The sequence below is a fragment of the Hemicordylus capensis genome, chromosome 5 (genome assembly GCF_027244095.1).
Source record: "Hemicordylus capensis ecotype Gifberg chromosome 5, rHemCap1.1.pri, whole genome shotgun sequence".
Taxonomy (NCBI): Eukaryota; Metazoa; Chordata; class Lepidosauria; order Squamata; family Cordylidae; genus Hemicordylus; species Hemicordylus capensis.
The window spans coordinates 120,986,366-121,008,957 of record NC_069661.1 but is presented as its reverse complement, the minus strand read 5'-3'; the positions used below and the strand labels follow the sequence as shown (position 1 = coordinate 121,008,957).

Sequence of the window (22,592 nt, the reverse complement as noted above, 5' to 3'; positions counted from 1 at the left end):
CCGCTCACTTCCCTAAACCAGGTCTCACGGATCGTGAGACCCGGTCCAGAGACATTCACATGGAGAAGTATGCCCCGTACAAAGAACTGAGGTGATATCTATAGCAGAATCCCAACATCATAAAATCCCCAAGACTATTATTTCTGAGAACTTCACTGGCCATGTGTGCAGGAGTTACATTGTGTTGCACTGAATTGTCTGGGAATGACATCATGATTGGTAAACAAATAATGCAACTGCTGTGATTTCTGCAGTATGCAGAAGTTTGCACAAGTGCAATGTTCATTAGGGATGCTTACAGAACCTTTTTTTTTTTTTTTAACCAGATGCTCCCCTTTACCAGAAATGTTTGCCAGAACAGAGATGATTAAATATTAGAAATCTAGTTCTTCCAAAATTGTTTTTCCAGACACACACACACACACACACACACACACATTAAAAAACAAAAAAAACCCTGAGCCTCTGCAAGCCTTTGTTATGGGGCACCTTCTGAGTAGCAGGCTAAATGTCTAAAATCTTTATATGTATAATTTGGGAAGGGTTTTCTTTTCTTCTCCTGTAGAGGTGCATGCACACTTTTCTGAAAGTTATTCATGGCTGAATTTTGGGATAATTTGTGTCTTAAAAAACAACAGCACGAAGGTGCATGCTTTCATATCCATTCTAAATACTCAAAAATACCATTTTCTGGGGGAAAGGTCACCAAACTAGAACTTGGGAATTAGCACAACAATGGAACAGAAATGGAGCAGAATTGAGGAAATCTGCTTATCCCAACATGCTGTGTTCTGTTAATTTGATTACTGTGTTGGTTTTGTGCTGTTGGCTAAAGAGTAAAACCCTGAATACATAATCATTGTAGCTAAATCTTATAATGGAACTACAAAACACTTTTTAGTGTGTGCTGATTGGGTCGAATCCCAGTTCTTAAATGGAGTGTGAAGCAGTAAGTTAGCATCATTTCACACCTATTATTTTTATATTCTTTAGGGCTTGCTTGCATGATTCCAAGAAGCTTGATGAAGCTTTAATTGAAGTTGCATCTCCGATTAGCATACATATCAAGTCGTCACTATTGAAAGAAATGGCAGCTCTAATGTTAAATCTTTCATTAATTTTCTCCTTCCTTGCGCTCATTCAATATTCTCAGGAAGGTTCAAAGCTGTATTAAACATTATTTGTTTATTTTAAATAATATTGCTGGACACCATGCAAGGAGAAAAATAAAGCAGGGCCTGCCTTCAGGCTCATACTCTGAAGTTAGCACTTTTTAACTGACCAAAGTGACTGAAGGTTTATTAAACTTGACTACACAGTAGTTATATTTTAAAACAGATCACAATTAAGACACTTTCCAAACCCAGGAAATGCAATTTTTTTTAGCCATTAGGAACATTTGCAAACTTTAACTAATATGTTTCTAAACGATGACACATTACATGGTGAACATTAAGATTTATTCATTTCATTTATCAACAGTAAATCATAAATACTTTCATAATAGAAGCTGATATGCTGACTACATTACACAATGGAAATCCTATTGAAACTAAGTAGTCCTTTAGAGCAGGGGTGGGCCTAGCTGCAATGGTGTGGATGTGTCATAAGAACATAAGAATAGCCCTGCTGGATCAGGCTCAAGGCCCATCTAGTCCAGCATTCTGTTTCATACAGTGGCCGACCAGATGCCACTGGGAGCCACAGGCAGGAGTTGAGGGCATGCCCTCTCTCCTGCTGGTACTCTCCTGCAACTGGAACTCAGAGGAATCCTGCCTTTGAGGCTGGAGGTGGCCTATAGACCTCCAACTAGCAGCCATTGATAGACCTCTCTTCCATGAAGTTATCCAAACCCCTCTTAAAGCCATCTAGGTTGTTGGCTGTCACCACATCTTGTGGCAGAGAATTCCACAGGTTGATCATGTATTGTGTGAAAAAGTACCTCTGTTTGTTATTATTTATTTATTACATTTGTACACCACCCCAAACTTGCTCCTTTTGGGGAAGTGTGACTCCATCTAGAACAGGCAGATCAAAATCGTCTCTAGAGTTCTGACCCCGCACAATAAGTACCTCCGTCTTATCTGGATTCAGTTTCAGTTTATTCTCCCTCATCCAGCCCATTACTGCTTCCAGGCAAGCATTTAGGGAAGTTATGCCATCTCTTGAAGAAGTTGACATGGAGAAGTAGATTTGGGTGTCATCAGCATACTGATAACACCCAGCTCCAAATCCCCTGATGATCTCTCCCAGCGGTTTCATGTAGATGTTTAAAAGCACTGGAGAAAGTATGGAGCCTTGAGGGACACCATACTTAAGCTCAGATTTTGAAGAGCAACAATCTCCAGTCGACACCATCTGGAATCTGTCTGAGAGGTAGGAGCGGAGCCACTGTCAAACAGTGCCCCACCCAACACCCTCAGACGTTCCAGAAGGATACTATGGTCGATAGTATTGAAAGCCGCCAAAAGATCCAAAATGACCAACAGAGTCACACTTCCTCTGTCAAGTCCCAATTGGAGATCATCCATCAGGCCGACCAAGGCAGTCTCCACCCCATAGCTTGCCCGAAAACCAGTTTGAAATGGGTCTAGATAATCAGTTTCTTCCAAGACCACCTGGAGCTGAAAGGCCACCACCTTCTCAATTACCTTGCCCAGCCATGGGAGGTTGGAAACAGGCCTATAGTTGCTCAACTCTGAGGGATCTACTGCAGGCTTCTTAAGAAGAGGTATAATAATTGCCTCCTTAAGACAAGGAGGCATCCTGCCCTCCCTCAGAAGCATTTATGATTTCTACCAGGCCACCTACAACAGCCTCCCTGCTAGATCGAACAAGCCATGTTGGACAAGGGTCAAGAGAACAAGTGGTAGGCCTCACCACTCCAAGCCGCTTGTCCACGTCCTCAGGAGTCACACTGAGGACGTGGACAAGCTAAATTTCTAAATTTAGGTCCCAAATTTCTTGGCAATCAATTTCATGGGATGATCCCTGGTTCTAGTGTTATGTGAGAGGAAGAAGAATTTCTCTCTATCCACTTTCTCCACACCATGCATGATTTTATAGACCTCTACCATGTCTACCACCCCATGGGTGCCTACCATCCACTCCGGTTTTGTGTCTCTAGGTGCTCTGCATAGGGAATAATGGGCTGGTTCAATTCCCCCTTATACCCTATGTAGAACCTTTTAGAACCAGTTCAAGTTGAGTTCGAATTCAAACTGAACCAAGGGATTCAAAAACTAATCCTACCCAACCTGGTTCAAATTGGGTTTGAATTCAAACCAAACAGGCCAAGCCGGTTTTGTGCACACCTCTATTTTTTTTTAAAGGATCCATACAGTTGAATATGACTTTTATGAAGATCCCTGTATTGTATATATAAGCATTTATATTATATTATATTCTTTTTTCTTGGCACCTGAAGCCTGAAAGGCAAGTATTTCTTTCCACTTAAGAAGCTGGGAGGTTAATACTATAATCCTAAAATGGTAGACTTCAGAGGCCTGCAGCTAAAGCACCCATAGATCTGTTGTCTTAGTGAGCTCATGATTCAGTGTCAAGATAGGTTGTTACAGTAAGTTCAACAAATGGGTCACTGCTCAGAATGCCATCATTTGTCAAAACTAGATTGTTTTTACTCAGAGCAGGGTCTTTCCTACAAGTGAGCTCACACCATCACCAAGATTGTGTGGGTAACGCTGGTTACCCACATTGGTATGATCATGAGAACCCATGCCACAACAAAAATGTTGGTTCCACCCTTGGGCAAAAACCAGCATGAGGGATCTAGGATAAGGTTAGTGATCTTGGGACATGCCAAACTAAGATCAATTGATCATGTGAATCCATGCTGTTCAACCATTTTAGTGATTGGGTAACCCGAACCCCAATCTCACTTGCATATCCACCATAGACATCTGTACCTAGAATAGATACAACACCCAGGTGCTCTGGCATCCCAAACCTTCTCCATGGCTCCCAAGCCCCACCATCTTTAGCTATATTCTGACTGATAACAACACACTCACTTGCCATGCCTACCTATACCTATCTTACTGCCTGCACTCCCACTCCTTTAAGCTACACCACAGCATGTCATGCCCCACTCCATCGATAGGTGTCAGCTGCCATGTGACATAGGCAGAGCTGGAAACAGAAACAGAGCTGGAAACAAGAACTAGAATGGAGTTATTATCAGTCAAATGGGCTGAGATGGGGCTTACTTCAAGCCTCTTATACTTCTAATAGCTGTGAAGGAATCATTTCAGGAAGTACAGATTTTCTCAGCTTGGTTCTGAAGCTGCACATACCAGAGTTCCTTCTTCAAACCAACAGGGGTCTGGTTCTCCTTCTCATCTGATCATTCCACACACCACATGGGAATCATCACCATGGAGTGGTTGAAAGCAGCCTCCTTGGGAATAGATGAAGCTGCAGACATTACATGTCAGTGGAGTGATTCCCCACCACAGGTTTTGTTTTGTTTTTAAACCCACATAGCCATAGTATGTGTAAAAGCTGTAGAAGATGCCCACTGCAACCCATTTTCTTCTGACCAGCTCTACTCAGGCTCAGCATGCCTGAGATGTCATGGAGTGGGCAGTATGCTGGAGCTGGCAAGAGAGGTGAAGCAAGCCAGAAGGACATTGCCTTTGGAAGAAGAGGACATGGTGAGGCTCTGAGCTAAGGATAATTCAATGCAACATGCTAAGGGATGGATAAGTGAGGAGCAGGCAGCAGCCATTCCTTGAGAGTGTACAAACATTACTGAAGACAGGTCAATTAGGTCGCCATAGCAGGAGAATCAGCCTCTCATGAGCCTTACTAAGATAAATCCGCCCTCTTACTAGCTAAAATCATTATTTAAAGGTACTATTTGTTGAGGATAAAGGAGGAGTAGAGCATCCCTACCCAAAATCCAGGAACAGGCAATTAGTAGCTCCTCCGTCCCCCTCCTGCATAGTCAAATGGGAAAAACCAGTCAAAATAGCAATGCAAGAGAGGAAATACAAGAGATCTCCTAAGTTGCAACATACTTGCACAGTGCCTCTTAACCAATGTTCGTCCAGGGAAGATGGATCTCTGAAAGTTCAGGTTCTCTTCACCCTGGTGTATTAGTTCTGTTCTTTGTGATTGCTTTAATATCTTGTCAGTGATTGCAATCAAATTTACTCCTTGATCTTTCACTACACTTTTGAACTCTTTTAGCCAGCCTGGTGTTTCCTCTGTCTGTGATAAACTGTCAAAAATATTTGCCAAAGGCTTTCCTGTTTCTTTGGCGGCATCCTTCTGAAGAGTAGGATGTTATTCGTTTGTCAGGTTTCATTAGAATGCTTTGCTAGGCTTCCTGTTAATCTCTGAATTGTAAAATCCAAGATAGCTTTTCTTTCCTTCCTATAAATGTTCTCCCTTTCTCCATTCTGGTTTTGCTTGACAAGCCTAAGAAAAGGAAGCAAAGCTTAAGCACAGTAACTGTGTCTGAAATATCACAGTTGATTTTTTACTGCCTTGCTCCATAAACACCCTGAGGGAGTATCCTTCAGGAGGGAAATTTGGGCAGACATGGCTTCTCATGCCAAAGCCCCAGCTGGCAGAATCCTCCTTTCTGCACAACTCTAAAAAGAATCTGCATGGACTCTCTCAAGCTTGGTTCAGAGAACCTCTGTACTTTGGCAGCCCCTCTATGATTGCTTGCCTACGTGCACAGAGCCCTCAGGCACCCAGGCAGGAATACATATATGCTGCTGTTGCAGCATTTTGCATGATGCAATGGCTCAAAAGAGAGAGAGAGATTCTATCCCTCTCCAATCATAATTTAAATATGATAGAACTCTGTTGACCAGCAGGCTGTGCATGTTAATGGAAACCTGGTGGCCACTCCAGCTGTCAGTGAATTGAAATTCCAGCCACTGAGCAGGTACTCTGAAGAATTATTTCATTTTCCACACTCAAAATACATGAAGAGCTAATGGTATTTTTGCCAGACTCCCAGGGGATGAGGTGGGCTCCTAGCCCATCTTGAACTCCAGAATGACTGGAGCACCCCTCAAAAGGTCAGCCTCAGGAACAGCCAAGGGAGAAGGTTAGCTTGTCACCTGAGTTGTCCTCCTGGCTTGCTGCATCCAGCCAGTTCCCTCTCTTGGAGAACTCCTGGCTCCCATACTTAGAAGCAGCTCCTCTTCCTCAGCTGCTTTGTCTTTAAATACCCCAGTGCAGAGCTGACAGGGCTTAAAGCCTACTTCCAGCCCCGCCCCCTTCCTGACCTTGCTTCCTGTTTCCTGCCACATCCAACCTAGCTGTCTCCTGTTGCTCTCCTTGCCTTGTCCTCTCAACCCTACTGGGATCCAACCAGTCTGGGTCCTTCTCATCCCTACTGTCCCCTAAAGGGAATGAAAGCCTCAGAGGAGAGATGCCACACCCTTCTCCAGACTCCACAGGGCCATCCAAGCAACCAGGTAACATGGCATCCTGACAATTTTACTAACCACTAAATCCTCATTTATGGTTTCATAATCAGAAACTTCAATTGTACGTGTGTGTATTAGTTGACTGTTACAAACACTGTTTTCACACATCGCATGTAATGCGTGAATGAAGGGAAAGGATTTGCACATGTAATTCAAATCCCCATTTCATGTTCAGTGTACTCTCTGGATTAAATATATTGGGCTCTCTTCCAGCAGTCGGGTACCCTGCCTTTCCATGGAGACAAAAGTAGATGTTTACAGTGTTGTGTGCAGATGCTTTAAACGGATAGTTAATGGAATATAGGCAGGCAGAAAGAGGATCACATCTGGTCTCTCCTAATTCCTTATAAAGAACATCTTTGCCATTGTAAGTCAGGAGCCATTGAAACTACAGCTCATGTGTTCCTCTATTGTCAATTTTATTGAGACCTGCAACATAAATATATAACTCCTTTTATAAGTTACCATCCAGGTTGTATAGATCTCTTTTATCTTAATTATCTTCTAGCTAATCAGAATGATATAGTATCTTACAATGTGGCCAAGTTTTGTTTGATAGCCAGTAAAATTCAACAGGAGCTCATTATGAACTGTCTAATTTGATTTAAACTAGTCTTTTACTGCTATATATTTTAATTTTAAAAAGATAATTCTGTTGAGCTTCGGTATGTGTTCCCTTTTCTGTACGGGTCAGTGACTGTAATAAAGATATTGATTATTGATCTCTCCCTCTTCCATGTGTGAAAAGGGCTTGAGATTAGCTATATTTCAGTAGGAATATTTATTTATTTATTTTGTTTATTTAACATATTTTATATATGTTTGTTTATTATGTTTATTAGGCTGTCATTATCAGAATTGACTTTGGTATTGACCTGATCTCAGTAAGGATTGAATCATGCACTGGATATCAGGGCTGCCCTGGACCACATCAAGGTGATACACTAATATCAGCTTGATGCATTAAGGTGGGAGTAGGGGGGTTATCTTTAATGAAGATTCATCTGCCCTTACAGCAATTGGCTACCTTGAGGTCAACTGCAGCAGTAGCATTTCAGATTTCTGCCTTCCCTTTCCTGATATTGCCCTAGAATGTACCAGAAAAGGAAGCAATGTCATGGCATTGTGCATTAGTGCGGGGTGGTGGTGGTGGTTGTGTCCTCTTGTAACAGGGTGCTGCCATATTTTTCCCAGTAGTGCATGATGTTACTTCCTGCCTGGTGCATTCTAGAACAAGACAATGTAAGAAAAGGTGATGATTTGAATTGCTGCTGCTGTGGCTGCCTTCCAGGCAGACTACTTCTTCATGGACAGGCAGATCTTCATTAAAAATACCACACACCCCCATGCTCCAATAATATTCAATGTAATACCAATATAATGTGCCACTGCATCAAATTTATTATTAGTATTGGGGGCATTTTTCATCAAAATCATTTCCAGTGAAAAATGCCCCAATAGGGCTTGCAGCTCCTTTTAAGTTTGATGTAGTGCACTGCCCTAATAGATACTATACTTTCAACTGCATTTCCCAAATAATTTACAAGAAAATCATAAACATGTAAATTGGGGCCTAGGACTAGCCAGCAGTTTGTCTGATTTCATAGGACACCTTTTGGTATCCAAGAGCCTTATACTGTGGGTTTGGAATCTCACATTTTCATCTGGACTAGAGGAATATGATAGAACTTCAGTGAGGGAATGTGTAATGTTCCACAGGTGTAAAAGCAGAGGTGCTCTTACCCCTGGACTTCGGGGCCAAAGTCCGGGGCCTTCACAGCCCCTGCCTCGCCCCCACAATCCTCTTTAGTCTGTCCCGGGTAGTGTGATCGCCCAGTTGAGCATAATGATGCTTAATTTGCAGGGGAGGGGGACCTCCAAAGGCCTTTAGGTCCAGGCTCCAAAATTATCTAGGCACATCTCTGTGTATAATTAAAAAAAGACTTCTAGGAACTTGGTCAGCTCAACTTAAAGCTTGAAAAAAGAAAAGGAAAAAGAGATTTGCAGTTTGGTGATCTGATTGGTGAGAGAAGGCTGGTAACTTATCTTTCCACCCACCTGGGTGCTTTCCAGATTAGACCCTGCAACGGGGTCATGTCGTATCTTGGAAGTGTGCTTTCACACTTCCTGTGTTGTGACACCACAGTCCCTAGCAGGGTGCCATTCACATTTCCAATGCCTTGTTTCAAATTTAATTGCTGCGATACACAGCTAGGATGTCATATATCTGGCATAAGAAAGTTGCTGTTTTTTCGGGTTCTTAGTTTCCGTGAGGCTGCTCCCCCTGCGTTTCAAATTCAACTTGCCTGAGCAGAGGCAGTCTGGAAAGCACCCAGATCTCTTTCCTTGTCCCAATTCAGGTGTAACTCGCTTTCCTCTCCAAACTCCTGTCACAGGGCTCACAGGGCTAAACTAGCTGGGTTCCAGGAGGGAATTTAAGGTATTTGTTTCCTTTCCTTTGTAATTAGAAACAAGATAAAATAAATTGTAAAAAGTGCACCTGATTAGCTGTTTCATATCAGCTCCTTGAGGATTTGTTAGCATGGGGAAGAAAAGGATTCCAGAAACAGGACTGTGGCATAGCGAAGACTCTCCTTTGGATAGCAAGATAAATTGGTAGCGGCATTCATCAGAGCAATACACATTGGGGAAAGCAAGCCTGCTTCCTAGGGAGAGCAGCTTCAGGGTAAATGCATTGCCTTTGCTGGGTGCCAGAAGTAGAGGAGCCTCTGAGTGAGGCAGTTGCCATGAGTGGCAGAAGGGGAGTCACACATCTCCACAATGGGGCACAATCCACAAGAAGTACCCCTGTGCAACCCCAGTTGATATGAATTGGAGTGTGCAAGAGCATTGCTGCTCTCCTATTTCTTTCAACACAGCTTGCAAAGGAAAGCTTCCCAGTAGGAAGCCTAGGGCTGCCAACTTTTGAACTAACCCTTTAGCTCCCTGCTCTCAGCACTAATTGATGTGGTGCACAATTAGGGTTGCCAATGGGGCCAATAAAAAAACAACAACCTGGCCTGGCTCATTGATTTGCAGTAATTAGCAGGTGATAACATTTATCCCCATGTCATGAAAAGCTTCAGTTGCTAATTTTTGCACATTAAGCTGCTGTGAAGGGCACACAACCAGCTCAGGCCAAGTTTTCTTTCCCTCTCCACCCCACCCCCCTGGCCCAGTTGGCAACCCTAACTACTCACCACATCAATTAGTGCTGAGAACAGGGAGTGTGCCATTTGGATTTTTTTGTTTCAGGCACCCAAATAGCTTATGCCAGGCCTGCCAGGGATAAACAGCAAGTCCCAGCCAGAGACTAACAATGAATGAAACAGTTAATATTAATATTAATATTAATTAATATTAATTTAATATTGTGTGTTTGCTTTTTTTGGAATCAGTAAACATCTTGTGTGTGCGTGTGTACTTTTAACTGTTCCCTCAACATGTTATCAGGTTTTGTTTAAGTCCTGGACACTAGAAGGGGACTTGGGAGCAATGAATCCCTAAAGTTCAGAAATTTCCACTAAGGGGTTGCAGATTTCCTTGGAGCTGCAGTAATCTGCCTTGGTGGGGTGGGAGACTTCTGTATAGTAGTGTCTGGGCTATGATTAATATCCCATACTTGGATGAAAGGCAGAAAAATACTTGATTTTCATGCCAATTGCTTAGCTGTCTGAGGAAAGGTTCTCCCTCACCGAATATGCAAAAGCTGACATGGAACTCAAGCTAATGCAACGCAGCTCTGCTATAGACATTTGCTAGACTAAAGATGTGATAGGATATCAAGTATGACAGTAGTGAAGTCCTGCTTGTTAGCAAATGGAGGCCAGAGGCAAAGGTGACCCAAGACATGATGCTGCCTGAGGCGAAGGGCAAAGTGTGGGAGGGTGCTCAGCATACTCAGACCATGAAGAGGAGGCAGCAGGAGCAAATGAGCACTCTCAGACTGTGCCACCAAGACAGGCAATGGTAGCAGGGACATTTCTGGGGAAAGAACAGGCAGGGCAAGGAAGGGAAAACAAAGAGCAGTGGGATGAAGAAGGGAAGTAGGAAAGAGAGTAGGGAGGCCGAGAGGCATAACTAGGGAAAATGGCGCCTAGGGCAAGCACTGAAATTGCGCCACTGTCCAAGCAGGAATGATGGGACTTGTAGTCAGCAATATCTGGAAATCCCCGTTAAAAGGAACACTGTACCATCTAGACATGGTTGTTGATCAAAACCTGAAAACATGAGCCATCTCTGTAAAAGACTTAGAACAACAGTCAGGAGTTATGTGAGGATTCCAAGTGTCATTTTCTCTGTCTCAACTCATTCTTTAAAAAACATGACTTTGTCCTAGAGGATCACCTGCCCAAATAGCCACTAGCAAAACAGGGGAAGAAGAAGGTGGTGGGGTGTGTGTGTGTCTATAAACCAGTGAATGATTCCTGCCAGCCTTTGTCTTATGATGACTGTTGGCTCATGATGGGGTATATGTGCATTCACCACACTAGTGCTTACTTTGACACCAAGAGGGAGGAGGATACATTAGTTTGCCACACTAGACAGAGGAATTTGCAACAGGAGCAGATAGCCAAGTTCTGCCAGGGCCAAAACCAGCCCCTGCCAAACTAATAAATCATTGTAATTTGCCCCTTCCTGTCACAAGCAGTGTGCTGTTCTTTTATTATTGACTCTAACTCTCAGATATCCCAGTCATGGATGGAAAATTCAGGGTCAATTTACAAGAGACACATTTTCTACATGGAAGTTTCTTCTGTGCAGGTGCTGTGCAGAAACCCATGTGTAGTGATCAATACATATGTAACTATTCCGCCAGGGGCATAGCAAGGTTGGAATGGGTCCAGAGACAGGATTTCAAAATGGGCCCCCAGACCCTCAAAGTCCAGGGCCTCCACATACCCCAGGCCCCCAAGGATTTAAGTCTGATATTTCAAAATAAGTATGCTACCTGGAAATACATTTTACTGAATACACGCATGCACACTTCACAGTATATAGTGATATACATTGAATACTATATATTTGTGCTACTTTTAATGCCTAGAACATGCTAGCAATGCTAATTATTAAAATGGACCCCTTGCTGCAGATTAGCGAATGATACTTTCAACCATGCAGGGTGAGCCTATGTTTGTTTTCTCAGAATTCTGAACAAATTCAGTAAAGTTTGATTCCAGGAGTCTTTTCACACCAGGCTTTTAAAGCCCTTTAACACACATCTCCTCTGGAATAGAGGTGCTGCATTCACATGTTGGCCAGATTTACCCTGAAGTCCCTGCAAGTTATTGGGGAGCAATTCACACACAAGAAAAATAAAATAAAATAAAATAAAATCACAACACATGCTTCACAGTTCTCACTCAGACCTTCTGGATTGCAAAACAACTTGAACATAAGTGCATTTATGAATGAATGAATGAAAATAAATAAAATATACTTGTTCCAGAAGTGTTTGTAATTTTCTGACATGAAACAAGCCACCTATAGGCCTTTTTAGATAGTTTTTGTTTTTAAAGCCAGCACATTTTCCAGTCTGTTTTAAATTAAATATTCAGAGACTTCTCAGTCTCTCCCCCCACCCCATATCAAAGCCCTATGGCAAGCAGATCCCTATATATGGGGGTAACCACAAAAAGGAATTCACAGCCTACCTAGCAATAGCTGTTCTGGATGGTCTGGTCTGGGCAGAGGGTCTGCTGCCTGCTTCCTTCCTTGCTTGCTTGGGGCCTACTTGAGTTCAGGCTTCAGGGAGGCCTACTGGGAGGCCTCTCTGGAAGCCCCGCCCACCTGCCAATCAGCTGAGAGGCGGGAGAGAAGAGCTCTGCAGTTTGCAGGCCTTGCCGATCCTAGGCCTCTTTGCCAATCAGCCGGAGCTGGAGGCATGTGGCTGAGGGGCCCTGGGGCTGGGCAGGTGGGCAATGGGGTGGGGGTGGCAGGGACTGGTATGGCACCCCCACCTCAATGGCGCCCGGGGCACGTGCCCCCCTGCCCCCCAGTTATGCCTATGGGGAGGCCTGTAGGGTGGCATCTTTGGTGGCAGGGGGCTGGTGCTTGCTGCCCCCTGCACCTCTCCTCGCAACTGGGCCTGAGGCAACTGCCTCACCCTGCCTCATGGAAAGGCTGCCCCTGGTTGGAGGTGAGAATCCTAAGATCAGCTGGAGGAAGGGACAATATCCACTCCAATGGTTTCCCTGAATGGCTGCCCTTACATATGAAAGATTGTGGGCCAAATTGCACACAGCATTAAATATAGGGATGTGGACAAATTTATTTATTTGATTTGATTTGTACCCGAACTGAATCATCTCCGATTTGTTTTGGGTCCAAATCTCACTGCCCAGTGAATCATCCCAGATTCAATTTGTATCTGAATTTTCCAAATCTGAATCAATTTGGGGCAAAAAAAGGGGGGGGGGATTCTGGGGGCAAAAGAGTGGAGTGGGTGGAAGCTACCACCCATATTTCAAAGAGATTGGGCTAAGGGGTGATTTTTAACAATTTTTTGAAGTTCACATGTCTTTAAGCTTTTCTCCATAAGGAATAATGGGGATTTCAGCAGCCTTATAACTCCATGTGGGGGGCACCAGGATTGCCCAGACTGGGTTGTGATGGGTGGTAGTGTCCAATGGCTGCGAGGAAGCTACCACTCAGATTTCAAAGAAATTGGGTAAAGGAGTGATTTTTAAAATGTTTTTGAAGTTCATGTGTCTTTGGGGCAGAAAGGGGATTCTGGGGGAAGAAGAGTGGGTTGGGTGGTAATGCCCCAATGGGTGCCTGCTACCACCCAGATTTCAAAGAAACTGGTGAAAGGGGTGATTTTAAATTGTTTTTTAAAGCTGGCATGTCTTTAAGCCTCCCCCCCCATAGGAAATAATGGGGATTTCAGCAGCCCCATTACTCCATTTCAAGGGCACCAGGGTGGCCCAGAGCGGGTTATGGTGTAGTGCACATAGGGTGCCAACCACCCTCAAAACCACAAGCTCATGCGGCACTGGGTTTTGTTTTCAGTGTTTGTGGTGTTCTGAGACTAGATTCTTTGGTGAGAAATGTGAGTGGATTCTTTCTAAGTTCATTCATCATTTTGCACCAAAGAAGATTATGAATTAACAAAGATATTCATTCAACCTCTTTGGTGCATCTTTGTTCTAGAATTGATAACACCAAGAAATATAACTAAGGGGAGCAATTCTTACCCAAGCCATACTTGGTTTGGGAAAATAGGAGAAGGGTAAGTTTTGGGAAAGTGGGTCTATCCCACTCCCCTTGCCGTGTCTGAATGTGGCTCAGTCTTGACTGGGTGGATGGGGAGTGTAGGAAGGGAAAGGATCTAGAACTCTCAATTCCTCTTTCTCTGCCCATTGAACTTGATAGCCTTTAGCTAGTACATCTTCTGCTACATAGTGGCAGTAATAGTAGTATGAAGAGAAGGAGGAGGACTCTAAAGCCTTTCTAACAAATAGCATGTCTTAATAATTATCACCACACAAAAGAAAGTGTGCTGGTATTATTGACTCTGAAACACATGACTATAAATATAGTTGTTTAGGGGGTGTTATTAGCTAATGACTGATTGTATTGTACATGGTAAGCAAATTGCAAAAACAGGAGCTTTACTGCATACTTTCTTTTATCCAGAGCTATAAATAACTAACATAAGCCTAAATATTTTCTGACAGATGGATTGTTTTGTTAATAGAGGTGGTATTGTTTTCTACAGATGTTTCTGAACATTAAAAGGGGAAACAGAAGTCAAAGGGGAGAGAATTTGACCACTGCAGCTCTTGACACAGCAATGCGGTTGTGAAGCTGCTGGCTGATCTCTGAGCTGTTAAGCAGAAGTTCCAAGTTGTCAGCAAATGCAGCTGGTTAGGGTCAATGGCCTCTTTTTGGAGGAAAACTCATCTTTTGGTTGGAGGGGGGAGAGACACATCTTTTGGACATTTTTCTATGACAAAGCATGGCTCATACATATGGTTTTATGCAGAATAATAGTGTATGGAAACGGAGAGGATAGTTATGGGAGGGAGAGGGAGAGAGGTCTACAAGCTAAAAGGAACAGTGATCTAAAGGCATATGTTATTGTTCTACCATGGAAGCTAAGCAGGTCAAGCTCTGTAAGCGGTTGGACTGTCTGGGAGATAAGTATAAGCCTCTCAGAGAGTCTAATTTGGTGGTGTAGAGATGTGCGGTGGCGGCTGCTGACCCACTGTTGTCTAGTAATGTCTAAGAAAATAAATATGTGATGTCATCCTGTTTGGTGTTTCTCCTCGCCCTGCAAGTGGCAGATGATGGATTGCAGCAGAGGCAATGTAAAAGAATGTAAAAGAAATTACTCCACACAACACAAATTAGCTTATAGCCGACACTGCCATAAGTTGTGATGGCTGCTGGCTTTAAAATGGCATTTGGACCAATTAATGGAGACTAGGTCTGCCACAGCCATGACAGTGGCAGAGTGGCAGCTGCATCATCTGGTCCTATCTAGCAGCACCTACCTGGAGCTGGGCTCATTCCTGGACTCATCACAGGCCCCTATGGATAGCAGCTCTCTTCGCTCTCATGGAAGCATCACTTGTATTGTATCATGTAACTAAGCTTTCTTGGGGATCCTTTAGATTGAAAGGCAAGGTATCAGTCTTTGAAATACATAAATAGCTATTAGATGGAAGCTTCATGTTCAGCAGCAGCAGTATAAATATGAATATGAGGTCAGAGGGAGATATAATGAGGAGGGCCATTGCTTTCATGAACTGCTCATTGATTTCCCAGAGCATTTGACTGGCTGAACTTGGTAACAGGATGCTGACTAGATGGGCCTTTGGTCAGTAGGCCTGTACGTATATTCATTTATTTCACTAGACATTACCAGGGACACAGAAGAGAGATATAGTTGAGCAGAGGCCATACAACCGTCATAAAGTCTAGTTAGTCCCTGAGCCCCTTGGAGGAGGAGGAGGAGAAAGAGAAATAAATAAATGGATGAATAAATATATAAATGTGGATTTGATCTAGGGGTGTGCACAAATCAATATCTGTGATTTGATTTGAGGCTGAATACCATGAAATCTTCCCAGGTAGACCAGCTCTCTGAGGTGGGCTGATGCACCAAGTCCAAAGTGGAGAGTCGGTCTGCCTGCCAATCCCAACTGGAAGAGCAGCTCACCCTGGTAAACCAAGAGAGCTGGTCTTTCAGTTGAGATTGGTGGGTAGGCCAGCCCTCCTCTCTGGACATAGTGCATCAGCTGGCCTCGGAGAGCTGGTGTACCCGCTGATCACAATTGGTAGACCAGCTCTCCTTGGAAAGAAGTACCATTTTGAGGCCCGTTTCCCCAGCAAAATAGGCCTCAGGCTCAAAATGGTTCCCAAATTGCCCGAATCAAATTGAGGGTGATTCTATTCTATTCCTGAATCTGGCCCTTTATTTTCAGAGTGATTCAGTTCTGGGTAGAATCATCAAATCACACCCGATTCAACTTGATTCACTCAAAATGATGGGCAAAAATTATTTTGCTCATCCCTAGTTTGATCAAGTGGATGAAAGAGAAAGAAAGGACCTTTATGAGGTATGCCTGAACCAGAATTGTGTGTGTACACACACACACACACACACACACACACACACACACACACACACCATGCAAAGTGGATCCTGCAATAATTCCAATGAAAAAGCAATTCATTCACCTAAAAGGATATCTGTATAGCGAGCTTCCTCACAGCTGAAATGAATGAAAAATCCTTACATGTTTGAGGACTGTGAAGTGTGTGTGTAGGGTGGGGTGTGTGTGTTAGGATTCTAAGGGAAGCAGGTTGCTGCTCATTTCCTTCTGAGGGATATATCACTATGCTTCCTACTTGGCTGTGTAAATCAGGGAAGTGGACTTGGTGTGGGAGAAGCTATCAGCTTGCACTTAACAGAGATTCAGCATCCTCAGGGGAACCTTTTGGTCAGAGAAAGCAATGGCAAACATAGGAACATAAGCAAAATCCTATTGGCTGAGACCAAAGGTCTACCTATTCCAGCATTCTACTTCCACAGTGACCAGTCAGATCCTTCTGGAAGGTTCATGAGCAGGGCATGAAAGAAACACTGTTGCTTCTTATCTAGTTTTCAGAGACATACTGCCCCTGAACTTTGAGGGTCTATAGCTATCATGATTAAAAACCAATGATAGCCTTATCCAACATAAACTTGACTAATCTTCTTTTAAAGCCATTTATGGTAGTGGCTATCCAATCCCCACCTCTTGGCAGCAAATTCAATAAATTAATGAAGTGGTTTGTGATGAAGTACTTTCTTTTTTCTGGCCTGAATCTACCACCAATCAATTTCATCAGGTAACTGTGGGTTCTAGTAGAAGGAGGAGGAAAGCCTTCTCTCTATCAATTTTTTTTCAGTCATGTCACCCATCATCATCTGTTTTTTGAAAGCAAAGCAGCCAAAAACACTTTGGCCAAATTCAGACGTAACACAAAACCGGAATTAAACAGGGCAGGGGTTGGAACTCTGTTGTGTCTGAATTCATGCAACTGTGGTTTCAAGCCAAAAGTGATCTGTGATTTGCCTCACCAAACTCCAATTTGAAATTTCAGTTTGCAGTAATGTTCACCACTGAGACCTAGGATTTGGCTGCCGAAGCATTACATCTAAACCTGGATGCCACGGCAGTTTTGTGCTGATTTTGTAACCACAGTCATAGAAACTGTGGTGCAGACACACCCAGGATTGTGCCTGCTCCATGCCTGCGGTACTTCTTGCTGGTTACCTCTCTGAGCACCAGCTGCACCTCTCCTGCTTGTAATGCAGCAATGCAGTTTTCTGGCAATAGGGATGCCGCCACATCCCATCTCAAACTTGTCAGCCTGTCAGGTGGCACAGTAGCACAGGGGCATGCCCTCTCCCCACTCTGTCACTTGCTCCCCCTCCTGGCAAGCAGGGGGGGGAAGGGAATGGGATGACAGGATAGGAACTAAGGGCTTCACTCCCTTAGTGAAGTGACAATGATGTATGTTAAGCACAAACACTCCAGGTGGCAACATAAGTAGTGATGTGCAAACAAGTTCAACGTTGAACATGTTTGATGTTGAACTGGTTCGGTTCAACTGTTTGGGGTCAAACCGAACCACCCCCTGTTCGATCCAACCCTGGACCAACCCCCCCCCTCGGGGGTTTGCAAGTTGTTGTTTTTTTAAAAAAAATTCCACTTACCCCCTCCAGGGGAGGAGTTTGAGTTGGTGGGGGGTATCTGCGGAGGTTTCCTCTCCCCCCTCAAGCCTGGAAATTACCCAGGCCATGCAGAGGCCCATTGTGAGGTATGGTGGTCTCTAAAATGGCCACCGTGCCAAGGGGGGAAGGCCAACAGCTGAAGAGCAGCCAAATTATAGCTTCAGAGAGGCTGGCAGGGGGAGGGGGAACCTCCGTGGGACCCCCCCCCACCAGCTTGAACAATTCCCTTGGAGGGGATAAGTGAAATTAAAGGAAAACTCGTGAACCACCCCCGGACTGAACCGAACTGGGAGGGGGGTTGATGGGGTGCTGGATTGAACTAGAACAGACCAGCTGGTTCTGTGTGTATCCTTAAACATAAGCAGCGCACCCCATTACAGTGTGGAGATGGGAATATTTGGTGAGGGGGAGGGTTCCCGGGGGAGGTTTAAAAGGCAGCCTCAACCAGTGATTCTTGGACAGGCAATCAATTTCCCCCCCACAGATAGGTTGGGGAATGGGGCACCAGCCTCTTTCCCTTTGGGAACATTTACACTCCCTAGGTTTACTCATGAGTAAGCAGGATCAGCATTCCTCCAGTGAAAGGAGATATTCCTCATATGCAAGGAGGATACATGCTGATCCAGGGTGGACCACTCACTCATGAGAGTGTAAAGCAATGGGGATACCCCCTCACAACTCATGAGAAGAACCGTCTGTGCTGACTGGGGTGTCAGGCAGAATCGCTAATAATGCATGATGACAAAACAACCCCTTCTCCTATGGACAGCGCTCTCACAAGAATGGCAGACCATGGGGGCTCTTTATTGAGACAGGTTGCTCTGTACAGGAAAGTCTCAGGGAAGTGTACTCTGGCATCTGCTCTCCCTGTCTTGGCGACTGCCACCAAAGAGCTGTCAAAGCATGCCCCCTGCCTGCCAGCCCGCCCATTCAGACATGTGTATCCTTGCTTGTGCCCTGAAATAGAGACTCCATTTTCCTGGGGTCGCTGGAAATTGGGGCTTCCCTCTCCCGCTGCGCCAGTTCTGCATATGGCATAACACTGGACCACACCCGGGAATTTTGAAAGGCAGTAAAGATCCATACCTGGTGATCCCCTGTCCACACATGTGGCTATGCTCTGACACACGGAGCATCACAATCCTCTTGGGGACCATGCAAAGCTTCTCATGGGGGAAGGGGGTTGCAGTGCAAAAGTTATATCTTTCACCCAAGAGAGTGGGGCTCCCATACAAGTGGGGTCCCTTTTGTTGGGTTTGCTCACTCATGAACACGCAGTCCAATGGATGACCTAGAGTGCTTGTCCCAATGGTCCTCCCCAGTAGACTGGCCCTCACATCAGAGTGATCGCCTACCGACAGCAAGCTGCCAATGGAGCAGGAGTGTGGTTTGGTGTGCATAGACTGCTTTGCCAGGGTCAGCCCTCACAAGAGCATCCTAGGTCACAGCAGGACAGACCCCCACCCCCCAGGATCCTTTGCCCTCCCTCATAAACATATCATATCCTGGGAAGTTATCATGTTCCCTTCCCTTTTCTGGTTAGCAGAGAAATCGTGCCCCCAACCCCCACTCCCAGAATCATGCTTGTGTGGAACAGTTTTGTGGCATGGCCCTTAGGAAGTAGCCAGTGCAATCGCTGTCAGAAGGCGCGCTGGCATGGTATGGCATTCCATGCCGAGGGTGGGAATACCATTCCGAAAAGGCACAGTTGCACTTGGCACACCCCCTTCAAGTTCATGTCCAATTGCAGCTGCACTGGTGATGTGCTGGCACTTTGCCCACGAGCTAGCTACAGAGCTTGCTAGGATATGACCTCGGCGGCCAAGAGCAGGGAGGGGCCACCCTGCCCTGAAACCAGAGGCTGCTGAACCATGGTTGGACAAACATCTGTGATGCAATTCACTGTTCCAAATTATAACTGTGTGTTCATCAACCTCTGGATTCACATTACGTGCAAATTCAGCCATTAGCCTTTTCTTATCTGTGCTCTGACCACCTCATCTTTTTGGTTGCCCTTTTGTGCACCTTTTCTAGCTCTTCTGTGTCTGTCCACAGCCACAAGGATTAATCTTAGACAATCCCAGCCCAGGCTCCCACACTGATGCCTGAAGCAATGCATGATCCACTATCCATGGCCCACCCCAATGACACACAAGCTGATGACTCCCAGCCCCTGCTCAATCTCTCCTACCTGTTCCCTTCACCTGATCTTCCCTGACCTCTAAGTCCCTCCCCCAAGTGGAAAGGAGTACCACTTCCCCCCCACCACCACCACCACTACACCTTCCTCCTGCCAATTCACCTCCACCCCTGCTTGATTGCTTCCAGATTTCCCAGACTCTCCCCCCACTGTGGAGTTCAATGTGACCTTATTCCCCATGCCCTGCACCTAATGCCCACTTTTATATCCTTTCAAGACCTTTTTATTCTCCCAGACCTTTAAAAATAAATTATTTGAATCAATCTTCCTGCTACCAGTATGTTTTTATTGCTTCTGGGGTCCCCCCCCGCTGCGTTAATATGTTTTATTTATTGTTTTGATAGCTGTTCTGTTGTTTTTAACTATTTATTCTTCAGCCACCCTGACACTAGAAATACTGAAGTACAGGACATTCATTTAGTAAATTATTTAGCTGGTCAGTCAAGGCCTGTATGCCAAATACTGCCCATTTGTGGCTTCATTGAAAAGGAATCTAGTGCTTGGAAGTCACCAAATAGTTATGTTTGCACTATTTGTATTTTGAACCTCTTTTTATTTTCTAAGGTTGCTATATTATCCACAGTTGCCTGGGAGTAAGGCCTGGTGAATATAGAGGGATTTATTTTCAAGTAGACATGTGTATGATTGCACTGCATGTGCATAATGTACATTGCAAGTTAAAATGTGATTTACCCCACCACCACATCAATCACTCCTTCCGCTTTTCTTATTTTTTACCATGTAACAATGTTTAATTTGATTACACTATTGTTCAAAATTGTATTTGTATATCAAGTCTATCTTTCCATTTAATGGGAAATGTTAGCAGGGGCCAAATACCACCTGAAGGCCACCAGTAGGGATGTATAGATCATACATCTGCTCTGTTTCAAAAGGTAAGAGTAGGCTGTAAATGCATCCAATATTACATTAAAAATTAAATGGAAAAGGGATCTCAGCTGTACTGGAAAGACACAATTAATATTATACAACTGTAATGAACTAGAAGATCATTGTTTAGGACTTGCTGCCTCCGCCTCCTTCCTTCCTCTCTCTCTCTGTCTTTCTCTCTCCCCGCCCCCCACTTAGCTTTCTGGGGAACAGCATGTATCTCAGTGGCAGGGCATGTGAGGCAGAAGATCCTAGGTTCAATCCCTGACATCTCCACAAAGGGCTCGGAAATGCTTTCCTGAAACCCTGGCAATCCAGACCCAGTATAAGGCAAATTCCTGTGTAACCTGTGATTGCTCCATTTAGCTCCTCCCAAGGCACAATAAGCAATGCTCTGTATCTGCTGGCTGGTTCCTAGAAAACAGGTTATGCTCTTGCCTCCCTTTTATCAATCTGCCTTGACTACTTGTTGATTGGGAGTGGGGAGGCGGAGCCTTCCAACCAATCTTCAAAGGGTCTCTCTAGTCTTCCTTCTCAGGGTTCAGACAGTCTTATTGGAAGATGCTGGGGACTGAACCCCAAACCGTATGTATTCAAAGCATATGCTCTACCACTGAGCCATGGCTCCCTCCCCAAAGGATGTGAGTGGGGAAAAAGACCTTTTCCAATTGTTTCAAATTCATTCTCTCAGGGCAGAGAACCAGTGTCCCTGGTTGTTTGTACGTATCATGGCACAACAGTGTTTCTGCCACAGCATACATTTGAGCTACTTGGAAAGTCTGGTTCTACTGCACTTTTCTTGAAGTGTAACTGAAATATAATCCTGGGAACAACAAAAACTGCAGTTTCCATTCAGCTACAAGCTCCTAAGTCAACATTATTATCATTTAAATGACTGTGAATAACTGTTGTGAAATCAGTGTTCATCCTTCAGACAGCAAGATTTCTTACTGAATGAATATACTCCATATTTTGTTTGCAACGTGTCAAAACTATACGGTTGTGTGTGTGCGCGCATATACACATATATTGACCTCAGGGATGTGGAAAATCCAGACATTATCCATAACTAAGTGGAAGTGACAGCAGGCTTACACAACGTTGTCAGCAGGAACCCTGAGCATAGGGCAAATGATAATTCAGTATCTGGGGTGATAAAATATGCAAAAAGAATTGATAGTTTCACAGGAATGGAAATGTCAAAATGATGGAGATATTAGAAGGAGCTGCCTGCGTATGATGCTCAGTTCTTAGACAATGGATGATAGTTACATAACATGGAATCGGACCCATGGTTCCACTCCTTCTGCTCTCCTGTCCGAATTTGGACGTCACAGAGAGCAGTCGAACTGCAGTCAGTGAGACTGCAGAAAGAAGGGTAACTGGCTGTGCGGGCTTCCTTCTGGCATGAAGGACAGCCCGCACAGCTAATCACTTCCTTTCTCAACTCCAGATACAGCAAATGCTGACTGTGGTTCTGAATTCAGACTACACACAGGCTGCGTGGAACCTCAGGTTGGGGAGACAAAGCTCACTACAACCCAAGGGTCGGTCAGCATGCGGAACTGGAGTTGCAAGCATTCGGACGACAAGGTGAGGAAACCTCTGCCCCTTAAAACTCCAGTTCCACGTTACATGCAAATACAGTCAATGAGATGCTGTACAGAGGTGCTCAGTACTCATGCCCTCACATGAACACAAAAAGATATGAATGAGCCTCATTTAATTAGAAGTGCAGTGTCATTAACTTTATTGCAATTTAAATCTACACTTTTGTTACATAAAACATGAACTATTCTTT

At 44.4% G+C, this 22,592-nt stretch overlaps 1 long non-coding RNA gene across 1 annotated transcript in view; it reads right to left on the bottom strand.

The window, feature by feature from the left end:
• The window catches only part of LOC128325931 (uncharacterized), a 36,613-nt gene extending 24,404 nt beyond the window's left edge, over positions 1-12,209 (bottom strand). Inside the window, exon 1 of the long non-coding RNA XR_008307746.1 lies at positions 12,125-12,209. This is a non-coding gene — a long non-coding RNA (uncharacterized LOC128325931). The remainder of the gene's footprint in view (positions 1-12,124) is intronic.
• Between the last annotated feature and the right edge of the window lie 10,383 nt (positions 12,210-22,592).